This window comes from Balearica regulorum, chromosome 4 (assembly GCF_011004875.1).
Source record: "Balearica regulorum gibbericeps isolate bBalReg1 chromosome 4, bBalReg1.pri, whole genome shotgun sequence".
Classification (NCBI taxonomy): domain Eukaryota; kingdom Metazoa; phylum Chordata; class Aves; order Gruiformes; family Gruidae; genus Balearica; species Balearica regulorum.
In genome coordinates, this window is record NC_046187.1 from 19,133,747 (window position 1) to 19,148,899 (window position 15,153).

At 39.4% G+C, this 15,153-nt stretch overlaps 1 protein-coding gene across 7 annotated transcripts in view; it reads right to left on the reverse strand.

The window, feature by feature from the left end:
* ARHGAP24 (Rho GTPase activating protein 24) overlaps nucleotides 1–15,153 on the reverse strand; it is a 227,768-nt gene that overhangs the window by 42,280 nt on the left and 170,335 nt on the right. The window lies entirely within an intron of this gene.

Here is a 15,153-nt window from a genome sequence, read left to right on the forward strand (position 1 = left end):
GTCCATCAATTAAATGTGAATGCACACACATTTTTGTATTCAGCTGCAAGGGGGAGGGGGGAGTTGTGCAAGGTGTTTTTTCTTTGTAATCTTTTCCTCTCTAACCCAACACCTTTGTCTTACCTGAATGCACCCAGGCCGAACTCCGACTGAAAAATTTGCTTGTCCTTTTAAAAGCATCTTGGATTTCTTGTGACCAGTAGTTCCAGCATTCTTGAGAATGGAATGCAAAGGGATTATATTCATACCAACTGTTTAAATGAGAATTTTCTCCCAGGAGGAACATCAAAAACTAGGATTAATCTGATTTTTCTGAGCTGAGAACATCATGGCCAACCTCAAAAGAATATTCACATTCCAACAACAAAAAATTGAGGGCCAATTTCTAAGTGAAACAGTTCCCTACTCCCTTGTGCACTTCTCATAGCCACAGTTTCGGAACCTTGCTCTCAGCTTGGGAACTGAAAGATGGTGAAAGGCAGACTGGTGTTACAACAGAACCCACTGGGTTTTCTTTAGAAACATCCTCCTGCTTGGATGCTTCACGTCTGTTTCCTAAATGTTTAATTTCTCAGGAAAATGCTAAATAGTAAAATTTTAGCCTGCTAATGTTTCAGATGAATACACTAAATGCACCTCTATACAGTATTCAAATAGAAACTCCTGGCTACTCATCACCTCACAAAAAAAAAAAATCAGGCCATATACTTACAAAAAGATTTAGGAGCTGATATTCAGACATTAACTTCTGAAAATCTTGCCTAAGGAGTCCTTTGTTTTCTTTCTACTGCACCCTATTTTCACTTTATTTTCTTAATTTTTTTAGCTTGTCTTTCAAATAGTTCTTGCTGCTATATGGTCTGGAATTCTCTTCCAGCTGCTACTGTCCATCACCACAGTTCTGCATATGTGCACTGAACAACGCCACTCTCTTCTCCCAGGCATCCCTGCATCACCCGAAGCCTCACAGTTTTACCAGCCTTTAAGGTAGAAGAGCTGATCTTTGTACAACTGATATTCCATACAAATTGCTTACAACTCAGAAACGTATGCATCTGTGTTTTGCATAAATGTTCCAAGTGTAGCCCAATGTAGAAGTAAGCACCATCCCCATATGAAATGAAGCAAACATGCTCTTCTCCATTCGGCTATATGGTAAGATTATATAATTTATAGTTCCTGATCAGGACTCCAATTAGTATTTCTTCACAAGCAAACCACCAATAATTACAACAGAATTCATGACTCTTCCACTACATTTTGTGTTCTTAAATTTTCCGCTATGCTGCAAATGAACTGCACATTAAGTGGCATATTTAATCTATTTCTCTGGAAAATCCCATCTGCATTTCCTTGATCAACTTTCATTTTACAGCATTTGTATTCACGCTTTTTAATCCTAAGCAGAAATCATCTCTGCAAGTTGTAGAGGATACTAGAATATCAGAGATCAAGATGAACAACCTTATTCTCCTTTTCTTTTCCTAATGAAACTTCCTGTTTAAGAACAAAACAGAAATTATGATTAACCAGCTTTGATATTAACTCAACACTAACACTGCTGCTTTAAGCATAGAAGTCTGACTTGACATACTGATGAGCCACTAAAGGATGGTTCAAATCCATACATGTCTGTCATCCAATATAATGACACTGGCGACTACAAGATCCATCCATCCATCCTCAAGTGAGTCAAGAAACTCTATCATAGATATTAAATCTTATACTCATGCCCAACTTTAATGTAACGTAAGAACTCTCTGCATCCTGAGTCTGATGAAAACCACACGTAGGTGTCTTTCAAGGATGATCTGGGTTCCTGCACTGAGGTGATATGGGACAATTTGCCATTCTAACTGCCCTCAAACTGTTAGACCAGTTTGAGCACTAAAACATTTTAAGTTCATTCCAACTGGGCCAGTGGAAAAACCTAAGTGCAAAAAGCTTGGTCAGAGCACAGGTTGAAATTTGCAAAGATGAAGGAGCTAAGCTCTGGGATGCAACTGTATTTTAATGAGATTTTAATGTCTTATTGGCTCTGGGATTCACTGAGAAACTTTTCTTCAGAGCAAGTGAGCATCATCTTAGCAACTGCTGCATCTCACATGACCAATTTAAGGAATAGAGACATAGCTACTTGAAACCTTCAATATTTTTTGAAATGTGCATACTGCTTGCTAAGCAGTGAAGCATATGTTCTCAAAGATGTGCTGGTGGAGAGGAAGTAGGGGCAATGAATTTCTGCATATCAGCTGGAGACTTATTTCTGATGCAGGTGTAACATGGAGCTTGCAGACAAGCTGAGGGGGAGTGGGTTTTGGTTTTTCTGTTGTTTTGTTTGTAATTCTTAAAAGCTTCTATATTCTGCAAGTGGCTGGTATTGCTCCTGCTCTTCCTGACTGTGTAAAACTTTACGAAGAATTTACAGTACCCTCTTAGTTCAACTAGGATGAAAAAAGGAGTATGTAGCCTAAGTTCAAGTCACTGCTGCCTTCTTTTACCACAAAATTAAGGCAATCTGGAGAATCAAGTTCTTAATGATCATGCAAAAACTCTTTGTCAAAAATAACAACCCACCCTGTATGATTATCAGGGATAAATACTCTGTATTTACAGGAGCTTCAGCACTACTTCTGGAGTGACTGTTACAGAATATATGCTGTATCTTCTCATTGGAAGAGACCTGCTCCATAGAACCTACATAGAACGTTGTATTTTCAGACAACACTCGACTTACATCTTTCACGGCCCAGCTTGTCTAAAACGTGTCTACATCACGAAGGAGGAAAGATGTGCATGAACTGAAGATGTGATGCTGGACTTGATGAAGCTGAAAATCAATCAGGGAGGCTAAAATGAAGGCAGGTGAGGGGGTGGAGGGAAAGCTTGACCTTGCAGTATAAAAGAGGGCACCCTTGAAAGGTCTCCATTTAAGAGACATTATCAGAGCCATCAGTGATGGGAACTCCAAGAGCCAAGGGAAATAGAAAATTAGCACTAAGCTAGGCTGCACTGCAGAAGTTATAGGGTCCTTGCATGCTAAACAATCAAATCCTAAAATGCCCAGTTGTTTTATCTTGCACCGAGCTCCCCAGATACTAAATTGAACCTACAACCTGTCAGCTCTTAGAATTTCATTCAGATCCACAAAAAACACTGTCCAGCTTAAAATCAGAGATTTGGGCAATCGTATATCTTGGCTTATTACTTGATGATTCCTGAGATTTTAGGATCCATGTTTTGAAGACCTTCATGCCAAAACTGAGTGCAGAAACTTGTTTCTAGAAAAAAACCTTAAGCTAATAAATCGGCATATTGTCACTACGGTAGCACTTCTTAGTATCTTATCATAAGAGGTGGTGAAAAACAAGCTGAAACACTTCACTTACACGTGAAAATAAAATGACACAAACCAATAACTGAAACAAGGAACTCTTCACTGGCCCTACTATGTAATATACGGCAAACCAGATTCCAAAGATCATAAAGATATTAAGAGGAAACTCCTTTACTTTAGAAGTCTTAACAATATTACGTGAAATAATATGTTGGCTAGTTTTCCACAGATGTTTATACAGATAAATCCATCTAGATTGCTGGATGTTACAACACATGAGTAGCTACCATTAGAATTTAATTCCTATGCATTTTCAAAAGGTGTTCCATAAAACTTGAAATATAACCTCTGTTTTTCTGTTAAAACCAGAGCAGGTAGCAGACCCAGTTCATTATTTGAGTTCCACTACATAGTTGCATTACCTCCAAAGCCTTGATAGGTAATAGACTGGGTTGAGGAAGACACAGAAATTACAATTTCAATTATTTTACCCAGGATTGTCCTATTATGTCCTCTGTTCTTGTATGGCTCAATGCTGCTCTGTCTTCTGAAAGGAGACAAAGATGGCTGGAAGATACCCATGTGTTTTAAATTGGTAATTCCACCACCACTGAGAAACCTCAGCTTTGAAATACAGAGTTATCAAACTCACTATTGCTTTACTGCCAAACCATATCAGGTGCACTATTTAATTTCTCTCTTCACAAAGACCTAACACATTTTCCTAAAAAGAGGAATTAGGTAACTGCAATCAAGTCAATAGTGAACGATACTGCTTTTAAAATACTTCGGTACAAATACCATTTTCTGCTGCTAATATCCAAGCCAATCTTTTGCATTTATAATCTTGAATAGCAGTTTTCTGTGCTAAAGGTGTATTGTTTTTTGGGCATATTAGCTTTTCAACATAAAGGCTGCAGCCTAATTTAAGTGCTAAATGGCAAAAGACTGCTAACACAAGTACATTCCTTGGTGGGCATTGTGCTCTATCACAATTTCCCCACTTGCAGAATGCCTGGAAGACAGCAGGGCTTTTTCAATAAAAGAGTTGTTTTCATGAAGCTCTGAATCAGCTGCTGTTGGATACCTGAAATCAGGCTCAGGAAATGTATTCATCATGTGTAACACGATGAATACTCCGCACAGGTAGCTTTCTGTGATGCAGGGCTACAACTGCAGCACATCTGTCTATAAGGGTAAGTTTACTGTCTTGCACAATAAAAGCGTAAAATCAGTGCCATACTTAAGCATTTTGTGTATTGCACAGCTACCAAGGCTTTCTCCTAACAACGATTCTTGCTTAAAATACCTGAGAAAAAAACTATGATGCTTGCTCATCAGCAGTTTTAATTGTGTTAGAAAGATGTCATTAATAAGTAAAAGAGATGTGAATTCAAATCATCCTTTCTACAATAGAAGAGCTCTGATTTTTTCAGAGCAGTTAATCTTTTCAGGCATGTCTCATTCTTCCTCTCCCCTACTTTTGCTGCTCTTCTTTTATTCCTAGTTTGAACTTCGACTACACTTAAAACATACTTCACAATTATCAACCTCATCCTCAGACACAGTTCCCTACAGTTGTACCTATTTCATAGAGTCTGTTCCTCCTACCCTTCCCTGGCACTAAGATGCTGGTGCCAGCAGAGTTAACTTTTGTATCTTGCCCTTCCCACTTGAAAACAATCTCATCTTCTTGCTCGAGGCACACCGCCCAGAACATTTTGTTTACTGCTTGCATTAAAAGGCCATCAAGCTGTGCGGACCCCATCACAGCTCTACACTTCACCAGCAGCAGCACACGTCACTGCCTTCCCAGTTAATCAGTACCACGCGGAAGTCAGAGGCATGCTTGTTTTGCACTGTTGTTGATAGTTTTCAGCTTTCCAGAATTTTTCAATGTTGTCAGCATTGTTGTCATATAAAATGTGGTCTGAACTGTCATGTTTGCTGTTCTGTTGTGACTTTCAGCTGTTTTCAGAGTTGCTGGTAACATTTTCTGCATCCATTAATGTTTTCACTTTTTTATTTATGTTGAAGTTCTGTGAAACCACACAAACAAACAAAAAAAATTTTTCTACATTTTTTTCAGCCATACTGACTGAGATGAAATCATTGTTCTGCCTGTATAGTGAAGACTGGCAATGAACTCACAGAAGCAGATGGATCAGGGGAAAAAAGGTCAGATTTACACTATGCAAGTTATACCTTTATAGAAAAGGAATTGCTTCCATGCAGTTGACTGCAAATATCCTTAACATACAGTCTGGCACTAACATGAAACTTAGCAAACATTCTGACAAAGGATGTATTATAATTTTACCTGGTCTTGACAAACTATTACACTTAGTGCAGGGAAGCAGAGAAATAATTTGGTGGATCCACAAAAGATACATTCAGTATCACTTCTCAAGAAGGCTCGTCTCACTCCTTGTCTCTTGCAATGGAATCTCACATAAGCTTTTTTGGTAGGAAGATGTGGAAAATATAAATAAACAAAAAAACCCACAGATTGGCCATAAGGAACCCACTCCTCTATGTCCTTCATTACGACTAGGATTTGAGACATACACAATATTGATCCAGTCATAGAAAAAAACATTGCTGGTCACGTTCATCTATGAACACGTACAGTGCCATCACAGTACCCTATTTTCAAAACTTGAACCACAAAGAGCTTTCCTCTGAAATTATGAGTTCAAGAAAGTAAAAACAAAGCAGAGAGTCTTGCCTAATGCCATAAACTATTAAAAACATACTGTGGCTTTTTTAGTTAAAACTTGTACACACAGAAGATACAAAATCAAATTGTCAAGGCCTTTTTTTTTTGTTTTTTGGACAAAGAAAGTAGACTAAGTCCATCTTTGTGAGTTTTCGTCCCCCATTCTCCTGACATCGGTCAATAGTTTCCTGGAGATAGAGGCAAGAGAGATTTGCTTTCTGAACTACAGCTTGGATTCTTACAGACAGCATAACTTGCTTGTGACCTCCCAGAAGAAATGAGAGAACATGGGTTTTTCAATGACCTGTGATGTTCAAATATTTTCCTGCTTTATTTCTACTACCTTCATATCAGACTATGTCACTTCTACATCTGAATTGCAATAACCAAGAGAGGAGTGGATTGCTGCAGCCAGATCTCAGCTCTGTGGCACAGCATTTTACCCAGCCACTGACTACACAGGGTTGTATTTGATGCTATGCCTATGGGGTAGGTGATTTTAAGGAGGAATGCAGAAGATCTCCAGACAAACAGACATTAATTAATCAGATGATTGATCAGAGGATGTCAAATGTTCTCAGCACAATAGGAAGACCTATTGTCTTTAACAGGAAGGCTTCACTACACAATTGAAACCTTTTTCAAATAGTGTTATGTGTATTTGTTAGAAATGAGGGAGGGCAGGACTACAGAAATGGCTCCACATTTAACTGCTTCATCTGCCCACTGGTTGAAATATTGCTGCAGTGTCTACAGACAATTTCTCAAATTTAACAGTTCTCACCACCTGAAACTACTATTTTACTTGCTCCTTCCAATAACAGTTAAAATCTGTGGAAAAATATGGCTTGTCATATGACTTGGCAAGAGGGAATCAATATACTTATGTAGTTGCAAAGGAGTGAGAGGGTCAATATCAAACAGTGGTGGTGCAAGACTTAGTGGATGACTTCACTGTTATCTGTTGTAACTGATTTATTCTAAGAGAAAAGCATAAATACAAATTACTGTAAAAAACTTATTTGCTCTGTTCTATGTGACACACCTTAAAGATAAATTACTGTACTCCTGTCATTTGACAATAAGAACCTTCTTTGAAGTGTCTCAAGTTGGACACCCAAAATAAGCGTCACGTTACTTGAAATTTAGCTGATCTCTATTTTAAAGTCTCTGCAAATGTATATCCATCTCTAGTTCTAAGTAGAGAGGGGGAAAAGCCCCATGCATTTACTGGTCCAGACATAGTCAACAATGTAGAAAGATGCTTTACAGTTGAGTGCAAGGACTCTGTTTTGGCAAAAAGCAAGATCCTGCAGCTGTTGCTACTGGAGAGATGGCTGCCCTGTGCTACCAAAATGCTTTCTTTGCTTTTCAGCCTCACATCATGAATTGCACTGAAGTGCAAAGACTCAACTTGAAATGGATTATTTTGAAAGGTCAGTTCCACAGCACATATTTGCATGGCATTTGACCTAGCAGGAAATTAAAACTTCTGATGATTTTAAGTAAGGAAGGATCAATACCTGAAGAGCATTCCTCAAGTGTAAATTCACCCTGGGACTGGGAGGACTTACCTATACACATTGGTATGTGAACTTCAGACTGCAAAGCCAGCATGCCAACATGCCAGACCTAGGTTGTCCTCAGAGTCTAACAAGAACAACATTCAAAGCACGTACGCAGTTCAGCTCTCAGCATCTACTCATTAAGCTCTCTGTTCCTCATGAATATGGAATATCCTGAGCCTTCAGCAGGTACAAATTGAGCTGCTCTTTTATCAGTCTAAACATGCTCTAGTGTGCACAACACAAGGGGCGGGGGGTGGGGAATTAACTCAGTACAAAAACCAAACAGCTAAATTTCTTTAGAAGGAGTTCAGCCCAAAAGAGGAGCTTTGATCAGGAAGTAACCAGCTGGTATCCCAGGACAGTGAATAGTGGCTAAGCCATAACTTCAGCTAGTCTTTGAAATTCTATCTCATACAGTGGCCTATGGCCATTCCTGCATACAGACAAGCAGACAATGCTATTGTTTCTTAATTCTCAGGTAACAAAACTGATCTACCAAACACAGAAAATGTTGTATTCTAATTTTACAATTATTTTGTAAACAGACAGAAAAGATACTGTGTTTCCAACAGCTACCAAGAAAAGCAGTTTCCCTTCTCTATACAGGAACTGACCATATTCTCACAACTTCTGGACATGGTGCTTTCCAGTCTGCACTGAATTATGTGCAAACATAGAAATACTTCATTTCTCCAAAGAGCTCATATCGGACTTCAAATCTGTCCAGAAATAAAAATAATAGCTCTTCATGGCATAGACACAAAGCCAAAAGGATGCACATATCCTAACAGAGCAGGTATATATTATGCACACACATCATTTCATTGTCACATCTCTTGTTTAATAATGTAAAGTCATGTTTTAGCAGTTTAGAAAATGAATAAGTTATTCAAGAAAACATGTGGGCTAATTGACATTTGCAGACGACAATGACCTAATACAGAGTTAAGTCTCAGCATAAGATGATGTTGCTTATTCAGAGTAGTAGGCGATTGCAGTCATCAGTTCAGGACATTTCTTACACAGCTCATCTGAAATCAACCATCTCCAGGAACATTGTGCCTCTTAGCACCATTTTGGGATATCAGTTAACTCAGACAAAAGTGCACCACTTAATGAATTATCAGCTCAACTCTCCAGTCCTTTAAATGTCTCTGAAATTTCTAATTCAAGTGCAGCTTTCCTCAAGAAAGAGCCACCAAACACCAGCTATATCTGCAGAGCATAAACAGTGCTTAGTGGTCTGTAGATCTCCACACCTTGCAATAGAGCAGATCAAGCTAAGAATGAGCAGAAACCTCATTTCAGCTTTGTTTTGTTATATATATGCCACAAACAGATACATGTTGATAATATGGTCCACATTTCCCCTTCTCATTCATGAGCACGGAATGATCCCAGAGTGCATTTACTTCTAATTTGGATAGGTCTATACTTTCGCCTTGACAGCTGGAGCCTATATACCACAGGAGGTCTTTTTCAGACAAGGTCACTTGGGTCTCATTTCTGGCAGTGTACTTACACTGGCAGAAAGTACTTACAAGGAAAAAAAAATCCAGTATATTTTGAATTACTGCTTTTTAAAGGATATTATATGGGATGAAATGCTAACATGGTCCACAGTACAGAAAAAATGTAAAATAGATAATATACATTCTTTTTCACAGATAGATGTTGTCCAAAGAAAATATTGTGTCTACTTGCCGTTTCTCTAAAACACTGGAAGAGGATCACCAATGAGGTGAGATTCCCACCAGCCACAGACCTGTCTCTGACAGGTGAAGGTAGCCCCTCCTTCCCTCTACACTTATACTCGGTCAACTTCCCATACAGAAGAAATCCACAGAAACCCTGACACACATAACAAACTCAAAAACTGTTTGGCAGCACCACGCATAACATGGGAAATACTCATCGTGGGTCCACTCCTTCTTAGAAGTACCAGGAATTCTTCAGTCCCAAGAAATTAAACAACACTTGAGGACTGATGCCATCTGCATGAGCAAAGAAACAGCAGGCATCGATGCCCTCCATCAGGCAGATGTAGCAAGCAGGGATAATATTATGCATAACTCCAACAGTAGTTGTTTAGCTTAAAGCAAATTTTTTTATTGTTTCTTCTGTCTTCTCACTCACAAGAGTATCACTGCGCTAGTCAGAGAGCGCCTATCAAAGATTTTAGGCTTGGCTTAAGTGGTTTCAGGGACATTGCAAACCAATGGAGCTTCACTTCTTCATACCAGTGGTTTTGCCCTCAGATCCTCATTCCATCCAAGAACAACTTGCAAATGTGCTCCTATGATACGGTTTAAGAAAGCAGTCAGATAGTTACATCTGAACTAGTCACCATACCCTCTTTTTATGGCAAGGAAGAACTGCCAGAGGGTGATTCAGCTGAGCTATCTTTGGAGCCTCTTCCAGAATGAGATAAATCATGCTGTGGAGATACTACTTCTCTTCTGAGCTGTTCATGCAGGCACACTCACATTGGCTTTCTTTGTGAGTTTGTGGACGTGCACGTGTGTCTGCATGTGCACACACATGCTTTAAGGGTCCATTTCTACATGTGAATGTTAGCACCTTGTTTCCCGGGCTGTTCTGGACTGCATATCAACTTTTAGACATGCACAGGTATATGACTGTGAGGACTCAAAGAAGTATGAGCATTTCTTAAATGGCCGGTAGTTGAAAACATACCCCTGAAGTAGCTACAAACTATTTACTTAACAAACTATTTACTTAACAAACTATTTACTTTTTATGTATCCGTAAACATAAAAAGTAAGTAGCCTGTGATTAAGCAGAAAAAGTTAATCAGGATATTTGCTTTTCTTACTAGGAAAGAAAGAAAAACTTCATATAATAAAGTCATGACTGCATGACAAACATGAGAGGTAACAAGTAGGCATTTCTGATTTTGGCACATGATTTTTGGCAAATTTCTGTACATTGGTGGAAGGATTCAAACTCTGACAATGGGAAAGGCGACAGAAATCCATCAATGACAACCAGCAATGTATTAACCAACAAAGCCATGCACTCACTGGCTAAATCCCTAAACCATGCAGCTTATATGGCAGAAGGTATTTTTATAAGAACAGGAATAAAAATTATATGATAAGATAGAAGTCAGCAAGAGATAAATATTTACTAGTAAGATGACTAAATTCATCACCAAGACCTCCTATTCCAAATATAGTGGGAATTGCAGGATCCCATAGTGTGCTATGCACAGAAGCTGCCAAAACCTGATCGATTTTTTGGAAAGGTGACTTTGGTATCTTAGAAAGACTCTTTCAGTATCAGTGGCACAGCTTGAACAGGCAAGTATCAGAAAGCTTGTGAGAGTGCTGGCTTTTGTACAGTTTCCCATGTAATTTCTAGACATTAAGTTTTCTGATAGGGACACAAACTCTCTGATGCTTATCCAAGCCGAACTGCTGAGCCCTAATGAAGTGTGCAGAGGCACTCGCCATGAGGAGAGAGGGAGGCTGCCCTCAAGAGCAGGGGGATTTTAAGTAACACACCCAATGCAGGGCATAGCTGCGCTCCCAAGAGATGAGCAGAAATCCCAGGTAAGCCTGACACAGAGCTTTAAAATGACTTCTCCAAGTATTTTATAGTATAGCCAGCAGCTGCCAGACAAAGAGAAGTTCCCTATCATAATGAAAGCCAAGTCGCTTCTCCCATGTGCCACAGAACAGCCTCAGACTTTACTGGATGCTGTGGTCAATCTATTAGACACAAACAATTAGCCCTCAGTTTGAAATAATTTCCTCCCTTGCAGTTTTCTCTCCAAAATGAAACATTCATTCATGGCTTATGCACTCACGCAGAGCTAAATTGTAAGTTTGCTACCTAGTCCAAAGCCAACAATGGCAGCTGGTGGGAATGACTGCAGTTTGGGGGTCCCCCTGCTCCTACATGGAGATCGAGTGCAACCAGTCTCATCAAACCCTTCCTGGAAGGGCTGCTTGGCCAGTGTGGGGAGGTGCAGGAGAAGTGCTTTCCTACATACCAGTGTCTGCTTAGGTTTTCAAAATGAAAAACAAAAAAAGAGCAAGTGCAAATACTTGAAAGATGATGTTTAGATGAGATCCAACCATGAGTTGCACTTGCAGCACAATTTTAACTTCTCTCAAAGAAGTAATCTTCAAAACATCTTTATGGTCAGAGATATAGCATCTTTAAATTGTGAATAAAATAATAAAAGCACTTAAAAGGTAAATAATTTGTTCAAAGCTTTACAGAAAAAAAAATCTATTGTACAGCTATGGAAAAAGCAGCATAATCTAATCTCTAGAGCTATGCTTCCTTTGCAAGCACACTTCCCCTGTCACTTTCGGAATTGTCAAGAAAATAAATTGGATACAAAGTCACTTCAAATGTTCAGGTTTTTAAGCAAATTCTGTGGAACTGTGTTTCTTTCTGTGAGTATTCTACTGTAAAAACATTTATTGATAACAAGGTGAACAGGAATACAGTTTCCACACATGCTACATTTTGAAGTTGTACGCACAAGTAATCCTGGAAGAACTACACAGTAACTCTTTATTCCGTAATAAAATCTCACAAAGATACAAAGACCCCAAGTTGATTATGGTTAATTAAACAGGGAAAGAGACTAAAACTTATTTAATTTTTGCAAATCTGTATAAGAAATCTTCTTGCCATGGACAGATGGTCAATATCCAGTTAATCTCACCATGTTCCTTATATATTAAATACAAAGTCAGCTGATGCCCAGCATTACAAATTACTCTGTGACTACACAGCACCGAAGTGGAGAGAATACTACTTGACTGCCCAATAGCTGGGGGTTTTTTTGAGCAGAAAAGACTTGTTCAAAATGAATGGCACAAGAAGTGAGCTGAATGACCAAAGGACGCCCTGCTAGAAAGACAAGAAGCCACATTACTCCACAGCTTATCCGTCCAGAGCTGCTACAGTACCCACAGATGGAGAAAGAAGTGACCTGGCAATGGGAGGAAGCAACACAAACCAGGATAAAAATCCCCACCTAGGAAGTAGGGTACATAATACAAGAACCAGGCTGCACTGAGATCTGTGCTGGCTGTGGCCAGGCTGCTAGCCACACCTGAGTGAGCCAGGTCAAATCTCATGTGGGTAAACCTATGCGACACTTCAGGGACAACACTTAAGGAAAAGTCTTTCATGTATACGTGCTAGTCAGCTTTTGAGAAATGCTGCACTGCTCTGTTGTAGGACGGAGTTTCTGCCCAAGTCAGCTGTGGCAGGGGAGTTTGCAGTCTCTGACTAGGCTCACTTTTCATGCAGAATCACTCCCAGAGAACTGGGTTTTAGCCCTTGGATAGAGACTTCTGAGAGAAAAAAATGGCATGTTCGATATTCAGATTCATCTGTTCTATAACTGGTACACACAGAGTAAATAAACTTAATTTACGCAAAAGAACTTGATGATTTCTCCTCTAATGAAGGATTAACTATCCATGCCTTGAAAGGCATCTGGCAGCAGTAATCTGCAAGCCTTCCTTCTCAGGGAGCTGGACTATTACAGAAATAACTTCTGCTCCAGCCAACAGTATGCTGACAGATCAACAAATGGATTAACACAGTCCCAAAGGCCCACAGGTCAAGCCCTGCACCTCAGTGATCAGGTTGGTTCTTTTCTCCACTAGCCAGTTACTGCAGTGCTTATGCTGTGTATGCCAAAATTGCCACACAAGTTGTCCAGTAGTCGGGCACAGGAGAGAGAACAACCTCTTGTTTTCCAGTCACATAGCTCTTTGCTATGGACTTATCCAGGAATCTCAGAGAAGTCGTGCCATTTTCCTCAGATACTCTGTTAGCAAAATGGGGACAAATGTCGAATGCCTTACTCTGCTCATTATTTTGAGATGAAACACTCTGTTTAAATGCTGATAAAATAATTACAAATGAGACAACATCCCGTGGAAGAGAAAATTAAAAAGGCAGATCTGAGGGAAGAGTATAGGTTAATTCAAGACGATGGTGGAAATATAATGATACAATTAGAGTGGTAAACAAATCTAGAGGTAATGAATCACTATATTAAACTAAATGTCACTATGCATTCTTACCATGTAGGCATAATTCTCACAAGAATGCTTAAATAACTCTGATGAACTCAAACACAACAAGACTGCAATTTAAAAAACTAATAGCAAAGTCAGGACTGCTAATAAGATTTCTGCAGTTTAATAGCTTTTCTCCCTAAAATGTATTTCGCTTAGCCATGTATCTAAGCCCACAGATCTCTGCTCTCAACCTTCTAGGGCAACTTCCATGACTATACTAAAACATACACCATGCTCCTAGGTCTGGGAGACAGATTTGTCGCTGCAGAGGTTGGGCCACTGAAAGGTTACTTCTACTTCTCATCAAGACATGAAAAAAAATCAAACTCTTAGCTAAAGTGGGGGACAATGTTTAGAAGAGATTTTTAGCTACAACACAAAATAATTATTTCTCTGAATCCGAACAACCTGTTGGAGAAGATGCATTCTCAAGGGTAATTTCCCACCCCACATTTATTTTCCATAGACATCAAGTGACCAGGCATGAGAAGGTTCCTTTGGTGATACAGCTACGAGGCATCCTGACACACAGCTTGGAAGAACGGTTAGCTTGGGGCTCTCCCCTGGAACTATCAAGTCTACTCCAGCACAGTTTGGTGGTCTCAGCTTTCATGTTAGCTAGCACATGGCTCTGTCCTTGTTTGCAATCCTCTGCTGCAAGCAAAGGGCTGACTCAGTTTACAGCACAAAGAGAGTGCTAAGCCTCTGCCAAGGAATGTTAGATGTTGAGAAAATAAAGCACAGGTGCTCAAACTTGTTTTAATTCAGCATTTACATATACAATGATAGCGTAGAAGACAAAATATTCATGAAATGCCAACTAACTTGCTACAGTTCAGTTTACAAATAGTTTAAAAAAAGACTGACCAATTAACACTTACTTCAATAAGAAGCTAAGAAAGCAGCTAGGGCTTATCAAACAATGTTAATCTAGTGGCAGATAAACATAAACAAACTCTCATTTCACCTTCCATTTAACTATTTTCTCCCTACTTTTTCTGTGTGCTTCAGTGTCCCACGCCATATAGCCCTGATCCTTCATTCCTGTTTTTCTTTTATCCATCATCCTGCCTAGTTTTACTTCTCAGGAGTAGGTCCACACCATATACACTCACAGTGATGGATCTGTGTGTAATTTGTTGTTGGACTTTCTGAAATCTGTCTGGGAACATGAATAGCTATTCTGAAAGCTGTTTTCTCAGTTTCCATTTGTGTATCCACCTGAGATTGCCAGGATTGGGACCCATCCATGCCGGACCAGAAATGATCAGGAGCCATTACATTCGTTACAGGAGTCATTACATTCAGCAGCTGCTGCTTCTTTGGAAATTTCTTGGACTATATGTTTGCTCAAGCAAGAAGAAAGTATTTCCCACCCTTGCAAAGGGGCAACATGCAAAAATAAAGAGGAAGGAAAAGCTACATCCACATGACAAAGATGAGTGACAA